Source organism: Chrysochloris asiatica, unplaced genomic scaffold, assembly GCF_000296735.1.
Source record: "Chrysochloris asiatica unplaced genomic scaffold, ChrAsi1.0 scaffold00002, whole genome shotgun sequence".
Taxonomy (NCBI): Eukaryota; Metazoa; Chordata; class Mammalia; order Afrosoricida; family Chrysochloridae; genus Chrysochloris; species Chrysochloris asiatica.
In genome coordinates, this window is record NW_006408520.1 from 40458982 (window position 1) to 40468375 (window position 9394).

The following is a 9394-nucleotide window of genomic DNA, read 5'->3' on the forward strand; positions in this document are numbered from 1 at the left end:
GAAACCCTGTACAGGGTCGCTATGGGTCGGAACCGACTCGACGGCACTTAACAACAACAACAATAAAGATTACAACCTAGAAAATCTATGAGACATTTCTACTCATGAAATCACTATTAAGTCAAAAGGACTTCAGATGTGGTGCTGCAGGATCAGCATTGGACTTCTAACCACAAGGTTGAAAGTTCAAACCTAACAACTTCTCGTCAAAAACTATAAACAGGGTTGCTATAAGTTGAAACCAACTCAACAGCACATAACCTTAACAAAACATTGAATCGAAAATCAACTTAACAGCACTTAACAACAGAGTGCTTTTTAACCAAAGTAAATCTGGATTTCTTTTCCCCTGATGGTTCAAGTTTCTGGATGTTTCAGCGGACTCACCTGGTACCGCAAAAAGCTAACAGAGTCTCTTCTAAATTTTGTGTCAGACCAATAACATGCTTCTTTGGCTTTATGGGCTCTAATGTTGCTTAATGTATACTTACCATTGCAATTTGTAAAATCAGCTTGAACCCCTTCCAATATGCATGGGAATTCCATTCCATGCCTAACAATTCCAAGTACTCTTTTGGAGATCAGTGTCTTATATTTTACCCTGTTCTCCTCTAGCTATAACTTCTGCCATCCATTACTACTAGAGATCAACAAGCCTCAGTAATACACTATTCAATGTTTATTAAATTGACTTAACAATAGATATAGTCAATTTATTTCTTCTCCAAAATTTTACTAACAAAAGAAACTTGTGTGTCTTGCTGAGTATCTTACAAAATGTATTGAAAGCTTGAGGTAATGGGATATACAGCAGTGTACCAGAAAGTATATTGTTGTTGATGTTATGTGCCGTTGAGTTGGTTTCGACCCATAGCAACCCTGTACAGGGTTTCCAAGGCTGTAAATCTTTACAGGAGCAGAAAGTCTCATCTTTCTTCCACGGAACAGCTGGTAGTTTTGAACTGCTGACCTTGCGGTTGGCAGCCCAATTCATAACCACTACACTTCCAGAGTTCCTTAGAAAGTATATAGGTAAGTGATAAACATTACATATTCTTTCATAAAACCCCTTAAATCTTGTTGCCAATGCAGCTTTGTACATCTCTGAATCTGTTTCTCAAAATTCCTTTTTTCTACAACTATAACATCTTCACTCAAATTTCCTTATTTTCACTGTAGTATAAAATAGTCAAAGTCCTTGTGTGGTGCTGTAGGAGAAGCACTGAACTGATAACTGTAAGGTCTGTGGTTCAAACCCACTAGCCACTCCTTGAAAACTCTATAATGGGTTCATATGAGTCAGAGTTGACTTGGCCGTACTTAGCAACAATAACATAAAATCCTCTTCTAATTATTATTTTGCTCTTTGCCTATCTTGTATCTATAATTTAAATTATAGTATCTTCCTCAAAAGGTGGATGTATCTATCAATAGTCAGTGTTAAATTTAAAAAGTATTTTTACCTCCATTTAGGATCCTAAGAGTGCAACCAAAATGTTGGAAACTCAAATCTTCCCAGTGGTTTTTTGGACAAAATTCCTGGGGATCTGATTCCATAAAGATAACAGCAGATATAAAGGCACGAAGTAACTGGCTTATAAGTTTTCAAAAGGGAGTTGAGTTTCAGAGTGTGTAGGGGAAAGTAGAATCCCCACGGAATAATCTGCATCTTGTCTAGATGGATTTGGTGAAAGGAGATGGGGATAGGATTCATTTGATTCGATAGTGAATAATTACTATCATGACTAATTGCAATTGTCACAATTGTAAATGTAAAGGCAGAAGTTTTGTAACGTAAGGGGGGGAAGTAGTTAATCTTATATTCCAGGACCCTAGGACCATCAAGGGAGAAGAGCACAAGCAGAACATGAGACCCGAACCAGAGAAGTAAGGACACTAGAAATGGAGGCAGAGATGATGACATTGGGAGATAGATCAGCTGAAGACTCTAGACTCATTGAAAGAGAAAGTCTGTGTGCTGGTGGCCAGGAGGCAGACTTGCAGAATGTGTCCTTTGGTTGTTTAAATGATTATGTATTCTTTAGTGTTTTTGTTAAAAAAACAAAAACAAAAACACAGCATTAAAAAAATATATGGAATACAAGCAAATACAGTTGAATGTTGATGCATGGAAGGGTTTGTAGTCATTGTAATGTAACAAAATACAATAGTATGAGTGTAAAACCAATGTTCTCCCATGTAAACTATCACTCAACTCACAATGAAAACAAAACAAAACAAAACAAAAAGATAAATGAGGAAAAAGAGATTGCAACCAAAAAATCCTATATGATTATTCTACTCTTTCACATGGGGTCACTGTTAATAGAAATCAATTTGACAGCATGCAATAGCAACAAGAAAGATGTATTTTTAAAAGATCGCTATATATGAAATTTTATATTTACTAGGGGATACCCTGAATCATTATTTCTCACTTGCTCACACATACTCAAAATAAATTAATTTGCCAAACACTATCCTGTCACGTTATTTGCTACTTCTCTAGCAGTGGAGCCATTAGGGTGAAAATGGTGTCTTTAATACTGGCATCACAAAAATAACCATAGAGAAAGGACTATAGATTTTAAATTACATGGATTAAGAGTAAATTTTAACTCCCTCAATTATAATCTTGGTCATATTACTTAACATCTGTTGTTGTTTAGTGCTGTAGAGTTGGTTCTGACTCATAGAGATCCTGTACAAGGTTTCTATGAAGAGGCTGGTGGTTTGAATCACTGACCTTGTGGATAGAAGTCCTGTGCTTACCCTTCAGTGCTACACCAGGAATCCTCTATGAAATTCGATTTCTGTATATGCCAGATGGGAATGGTGATTTGGGATTTTTAGGAACATTAAATAAATAACAATTGTAAATTAACTGTCATAGATTGAATTGTGTCCCCCAAATTCGTGTGAACTTGGCTGAGTCATGATTCTCAGTGGTTTGGCAGTTATATAATGATTTAATGTGGCAATTATGTGATGATTCCTCATCATGTTATTTGATGTGATAAACCAATAAAGGAATTAAAAGCGGCCTGTGATACCCTTAGTCCTATCACATCCCTTATCCTATGTAAGAGAGTTCCCCAGAAGTGTGGCCAGAAACATTATTTCACTTAAAGAGTAAAAGGAGTGAGAAGTGAATAAGGAGAGGGACATATTATAACCAAGAAAAAAGGACCGTGAGTATAGTGTGCATGTTGGATGCATGTATTTATCTATCTATATCTATCAAGCTCTGGTAGCATAGTGGTTACGAATTGGGCTGTGAACCACAAGGTCAGCAGTTCAAAACTGCCAGCTATTCCACTGGAGAAAGATGAGGCTTTCTGCTGCTGTAAAGATTTACAGTCTCGGAAACACTGTACAGGGTCGCTATGAGTCAGAACCGACTCCACAGCACATAACAACAACAACATCTATCTATCTATCTATCTATCTATCTATCTATCTATCTATCTATCTATCATCTATCTATCTAACTACTTATCTATATATATATATAACTCAATTATCTCTCCATCTGGCCTTGATGATAGAAATTATGCTGGAGATCAAATGATTGCATTTTGAAACTACAATGAATTATTTGTTGAAAATACGTTTCTTAAACAACATAAAAATGAGTCTCATCAGATGGAACATACAGAAATCAAACTGACTACATCTGTGGAAAGAGATGGTAGAAAAGCTCCATATCATCAGTCAAAACCTGTGGAATACACCATCAATTGCTCATATGCAAGTTCAGGCTGAAGCTGATGAAAATTAAAACAAGTCCACAAGAGGCTATATTGGACCTTGAATATATCCCACCTAAATTTAGAGACCATCTCAAGAATGGAATTGATGCATTAGATACTAATGACTGAAAATCAGATTTGTTGGACTACATCAAGAACATCATCTAGGAAGCAAGCGAAAGGTCACTAAGAAGACAAGAAAAAAAGAAAAGACAAAAATGGATGTCAGAAGAAACTGAAACTTGCTCTCCAGCATAAACATATTAAAGCAAATGGAAGAAGTCAAGAAGTAGAACTGGAAAAACCCTGCTTGTAACTGGTCTGGGTAGTTCACCAGCTCAACCATCTTTGCAATTGCTGATGCGGAAAATACTTTTAATGTGAAGGCTCTTCATGTAAACGTGTCTTGAAGGGAGCGTTCAGTGGGCAGAAGGAGGAAAATTACCTGATATCTTAGAGCCACACCAACATTGCATTGCTTCTATCTTATCACCAAAATCCCAACAGTCACCATGATGCTGAACACAGAAGTCAGGGAGGGGTTTGTGGTGAAGGTCAGGGGCCTACCCTGGTCCTGCTCAGACAATGGGGTGATGCACTTCTTCTCTGATTGGAAAATCCAAAATGGCACACCAGGTATTCCTTTCCTCTATACCAGAGCTCTGGTAGCATAGTGGTTACAAATCGGGCTGCGAACTGCAAGGTCAGCTGTTCGAAACTACCAGCTGTTCTGTGGGAGAAAGATGAGGCTTTCTGCTCCTGTAAAGATTTACAGCCTCAGAAACCCTGTACAGGGTCACTATGAGTCAGAACCGACTCCATGGCACATAACACACATATCAGAGAAGGCAAACCAAGTGGTGAAGGATTTGTCAAAGTTGAATCTGAAGATGAAGTGAAACTGGTTTTGAAGAAGGACAGAGAAAACATGGGACACAGATACATGGAAGTATTCAAGTCCAACAGTGTTTAAATGGATTGGGTGGTGAAGCATACAGGTCCGAATAGCCCTGATACTGCCAACAATGGCTTTTTCCAGCTTAGAGGACTCCTGTTTGGCTGTAGCAAGGAAGAAATTGTTCAGTTCTTTTCAGGGTTGGCATTTGTGCCAAATGGGATGACACTGTAGGTGAACTTTCAGGTGTGGAGCACAGGGGAGGCCTTTGTGCAATTTGCTTCACAGGAGATAGCTAAAAAGCCTTAAAGAAAGACAAGGGAAGTATAGGGAACAGGTACATTGAAAACTTCAAGAGTAGCCGAGCTAAAGTCTGAACCCATTATGATCCTCCTCAAAAACTCCTGGCTATGCAGTGGCCAGATCCCTATGATAGGCCAGGGGCCAGCAAAGGATATAATAGCATTGGGAGAGGAGCAAGATTTGAAAGGATGATGCAGGTTGCCTATGGTGTAGGGTATGGCGGTACGAAGACTAGGGTGGCTATAATGATGGGTATGGCTTTGGGTCTGATAGATTTGGAAGAGACCTCAATTACTGTTTTTTAAGAATGTCTGATCATAGATACACAGATGATGGATCCAGTTTCCAGAGCACCACAGGACACTGTGTACCCATGAGGGGGTTACCTTACAGAGCCACTGAGAATGATATTTACAATTTTATCTCACCTCTTAACCCCATGAAAGTACACGTTGAAATTGGACCCTATGACAGAGTTACTAGGGAGGCTGATGTTGAATTTTCTGCTCATGAAGATACTGTGACAGCTTTAGCAAAAGACAAAGCTAATGTGCAACATAGATATGTGGAGCTCTTCTTGAATTTTACTGCAGGAACAAGTGCTGGCGCTTATGGTCACAGCTATGTAGAACTCTTTTTTAATTCTACTACAGGGGCAAGTGGTGGTGCTTAGGGGAGTCAAATGATGGGTGGCATGGGCTTATCAAACCAGTTGCGTTATGGGGTCCAGCAGTTGGGTCATGATTATGGAGGTGGTTATGGTGGTCAGAGCAGTATGAGTGGATTTGACCAAGTTCTGCAGGAAAACTCCAGTGGCTATCAGTCCAACCTTGCTTAGGTAGAAAACGAGCTCTATACAGCTAGTACAGAAATAAAAGCTGTACATTTTGGGGAGGAGGGATGTCTAGCCTATCCAGTATGGTTAAAAAATGGAAAATATAACTGATTCTAATCACTCTTGGTCAGTCTGTTTCATTTTTTCTTCTTTCTTCCTTTTTTAATGAAATAAAACCAACAAAAAATTAAGTTTAACAGTTTTGTATTACAAGCTTGTGATTTATGCATATTGTAAATGGAAGTGGGGATTGTTTTAAAATTTCAAGCTCAGTAATTTTAAACATGGAAACATTTATCCAGGATGTAACAACAAAGTTCACTATTGACCATAACTGTTAAAACAATTTTCAGCTTTCCTAAAGTTAGTTGTGTTGTAGGAGTGTATCTTAGCAGTAAGTGTTTTTAGGTTAAAGCAGTTTCACTTATGTTAAATATTGCTCCTGTACCACAATACATTGAAAACTTTGGATGCATATTGAGTAACATACTTTGCTGTAAATTTCAAATATAGGAGCTGGGTCTATGATTCAAAGTGGATGCATTTGGCATGTTTGTTAATACTAGATTTTTGGTTTAATATCCTGTAAAGCAAGTGAGTGTTCACTTTTACTATTTCCTTTTAAAGGTCTGGGACAATTTTGAGATGTAATACCAATACTTTAGGAGTTTGTTCATGTTTTTTATACAAAATTCTGAGGCTTTGGTTTAAATCTTTCCTTGAATTGTGATTTCCATTTAGATACATTGTACTAAGTGAAACTTGTTAAACAGATCTTCCTTTTAAAAACTGGGGAAAAAAAGAAAAAGAAATAAATGATATTCAACCATTTCAAGAGATAGCATATGGTCAAGATCCAATGATATTGAAGGAAAAGTCCAAGGCACACTGAAGGCATTGTTGACAGAGAACAAGGTTCTAGGAATTGGAAATTGGTGGAATACATATTGAAATCTTTCAACAAATTGATGAAGCACTGGAGGCACTTACTCACTTATGGCAAGATAATTGGAAGGCAGCTACCTGGTCAAGTGATTGGAAGAGATCCATGTTTGTGTCCATTTAAAAGAGTGGTGACCCAACCAAAAGAGGAAATTATAGGATAATATGATTGATGTCACATGCAAGGAAAATTTTGCTAAAGATAACTCAAAAATGGATGTAACTGTACATTGGCAGGAAACTTCCAGAAGTTCAAGTCAGATTTGGATGAGGACGTGGAATGAGAGAAATCAATGCTGACATCAGATGGATCTTGCTTGAAGTCAGAGCATACCAGTTTACCTGTGCTTTATTGACTATGAAAAGGCTTTCGACTGTGCAGGTCATGACAAGCTATGGACAACATTGCTGAGAATGAGTATTTGAGAACAGTTAATTGTGCTCATGAGGCACCTGTACACAGACCAAGAGGCAGTGGTTAGAATAGAACAAGGTGAAACAGAATGGGTTAAAATCAGGAAAAGTATGTACTAGGTTTGTATTCTTTCACCATACTTACTCAATCTGTAGGCTGAACAATTATCCAAGAAGTTGGATTATATGAAGAAGTTGGCATCAGGATTGGAGGAAGACTCATTAACAAGCTATAGTACGCAGATGCTACAACCTTGTCTTGTTGAAAGCACAGAGGATTTAAAATACTGACGAATACCAAACACAACAGCTAGACCAATAAATAATATTATGATAAATGGAAAAAAGATTGATGTTGTCAAAGATTTCATTTTGCTTTTATCCACTATGAACACCCTAGGAAATACCACAAGACCTCTTTAAAGTGTTTGAAAGCAAGGATGTCAGTTTGAGGATTAAGATGTGCCTGACCCAAGCCATGGGTTTTTAAATAACTTCCTATGCAGGTGAAACTTGACAGTGAATAAGGAAGACCATAGAAGAATTGACCCATTTGAGTTATTATGTTGGAGAAGAATATTAAAAGTATCATGGACTGCTAGAAGAACAAACAAACCTGTGTTTGAAGAAGTACAGCAAGAACTCTCCTTAAAAGCCAGGATGGCCAGACTTCGTTTATCATACTTCAGACCAAATATTAGAAGGGATCAGTCCCTAAAGAAGGACATCATGTTATGTAAATTGGAGTTCAAGGAAAATTAGGAAGACCCCAACTATATGGACTGGCACAGTGATAGCAGTGATGGGCTCAATCTTAACAATGATTGTGAGGATCGCACAGGACCCAGCTAGTGTGACGTTATGTTATGGATAGGGTTGCTATAAGTTGGAACTACAATACCTAACAATAACATTTATCTATTGAGTTTTCTTTTTTTTTAAATATCTGTCTATTTTTTCTATCTTTGTCTATCTATATAACCATCTATCCATTTATTTATCCATACAATTGAGGATAAGTAAACAATTATTGCTATAAAATCATATAAAACTTCATTAAGCTAAAATATAAAAATATGACCAAAATATTCTGAATATGTCCTCCATCTACACACTTCTGAAGGCAGTGCTTCCATCTTTCCAACTTTTCCCTAAAGAATTATGATTTCTTCCACTTATACAAGTCAAAAAGGCAGTTTGTCATCCATAGTGACTCAAATCCTATTCCTTTTGAATGTTCTTTGGATTTGGGAAGCAAAATTACAACTGAAGGAGTAAGATCAGAGCTCTGGGGTAAATGATTTTTTATTGGGAAGATTTTCCAACAAAAATCTCCTAGGACATCTCTTACTACCCTTAAAGAATGAACAGTGGCATTGTTATAATAGGCAGAAAAAAAATCCTAAGTACAACTTTCCTGGCCTTTTTCTTTAATGTAGTTTTCAACTTTCATAAACCTTCTTCCTAGCAATGTCCTGTAATAGTTATGGGTTTTTTGAGAACATCTATCCAAGTTATCCATTTGGAATCCCAAAACAAAGTCCCTAAATCTTTTGAGTTGACTTCTTTGCCTGGAATTTAACTGGCCCAACAGATCCCCTTAGAAACTGCTATCTTGACTGGATGCTGCTTTTTGGATCATGTTGGTGTATTTGAGACTTGTCCCTGGTTACAATTCAGTCCATAAAATCATCTTTGTTAGCTTTGATTTAGCTGATGAAAAGATCAAGCCTTTGGACTCATCTTTGCACCATATAAATTTCAAACCATATTATTAGTAGATTTTGTATCAATAGCAATTCTATGGTCTTAATCTTTCATTAACTCTGAACTTCTACCATTTTCTTAATTTGTTGAGGCTGACAGTTTTAATTATTAGAGTTCTGTGTCATCTTGATGAAGTGAGGATTTCTAGAGGTCTGAGATTTGGGATGTACTTATTTCCATGGTGATGAAACCTAATACAGGCATAGTTAAATCTGTGATGAGTGGCTATGAGAATCCAGTCAATTGATGGAATACTTCCTTGGGGATATGGCTTGCTCCCAATATAATGGTATAATGGATACCTGTGAAAGGCACTCTCTTTTCTGCTGGGGATCTGGGACAGTAAACCATTTCTTTGATAATAAGCTTCTCTTTATATATATATATATATATATGTTGTTGTTGTTGTTGTTATGTGCCATCGAGTCGGTTCCGACCCATAGCGACCCTGTATAGGGTTTCCGAGGGTGTAAATCTTTACGGGAG

General features: G+C 37.3%; 1 pseudogene; it reads left to right on the plus strand.

Annotated features, from left to right (window-relative positions):
* Nucleotides 1-4264: 4264 nt before the first annotated feature.
* LOC102839864 lies at nucleotides 4265-5788 on the plus strand (annotated as a pseudogene).
* The last annotated feature ends 3606 nt before the right edge of the window (nucleotides 5789-9394 follow it).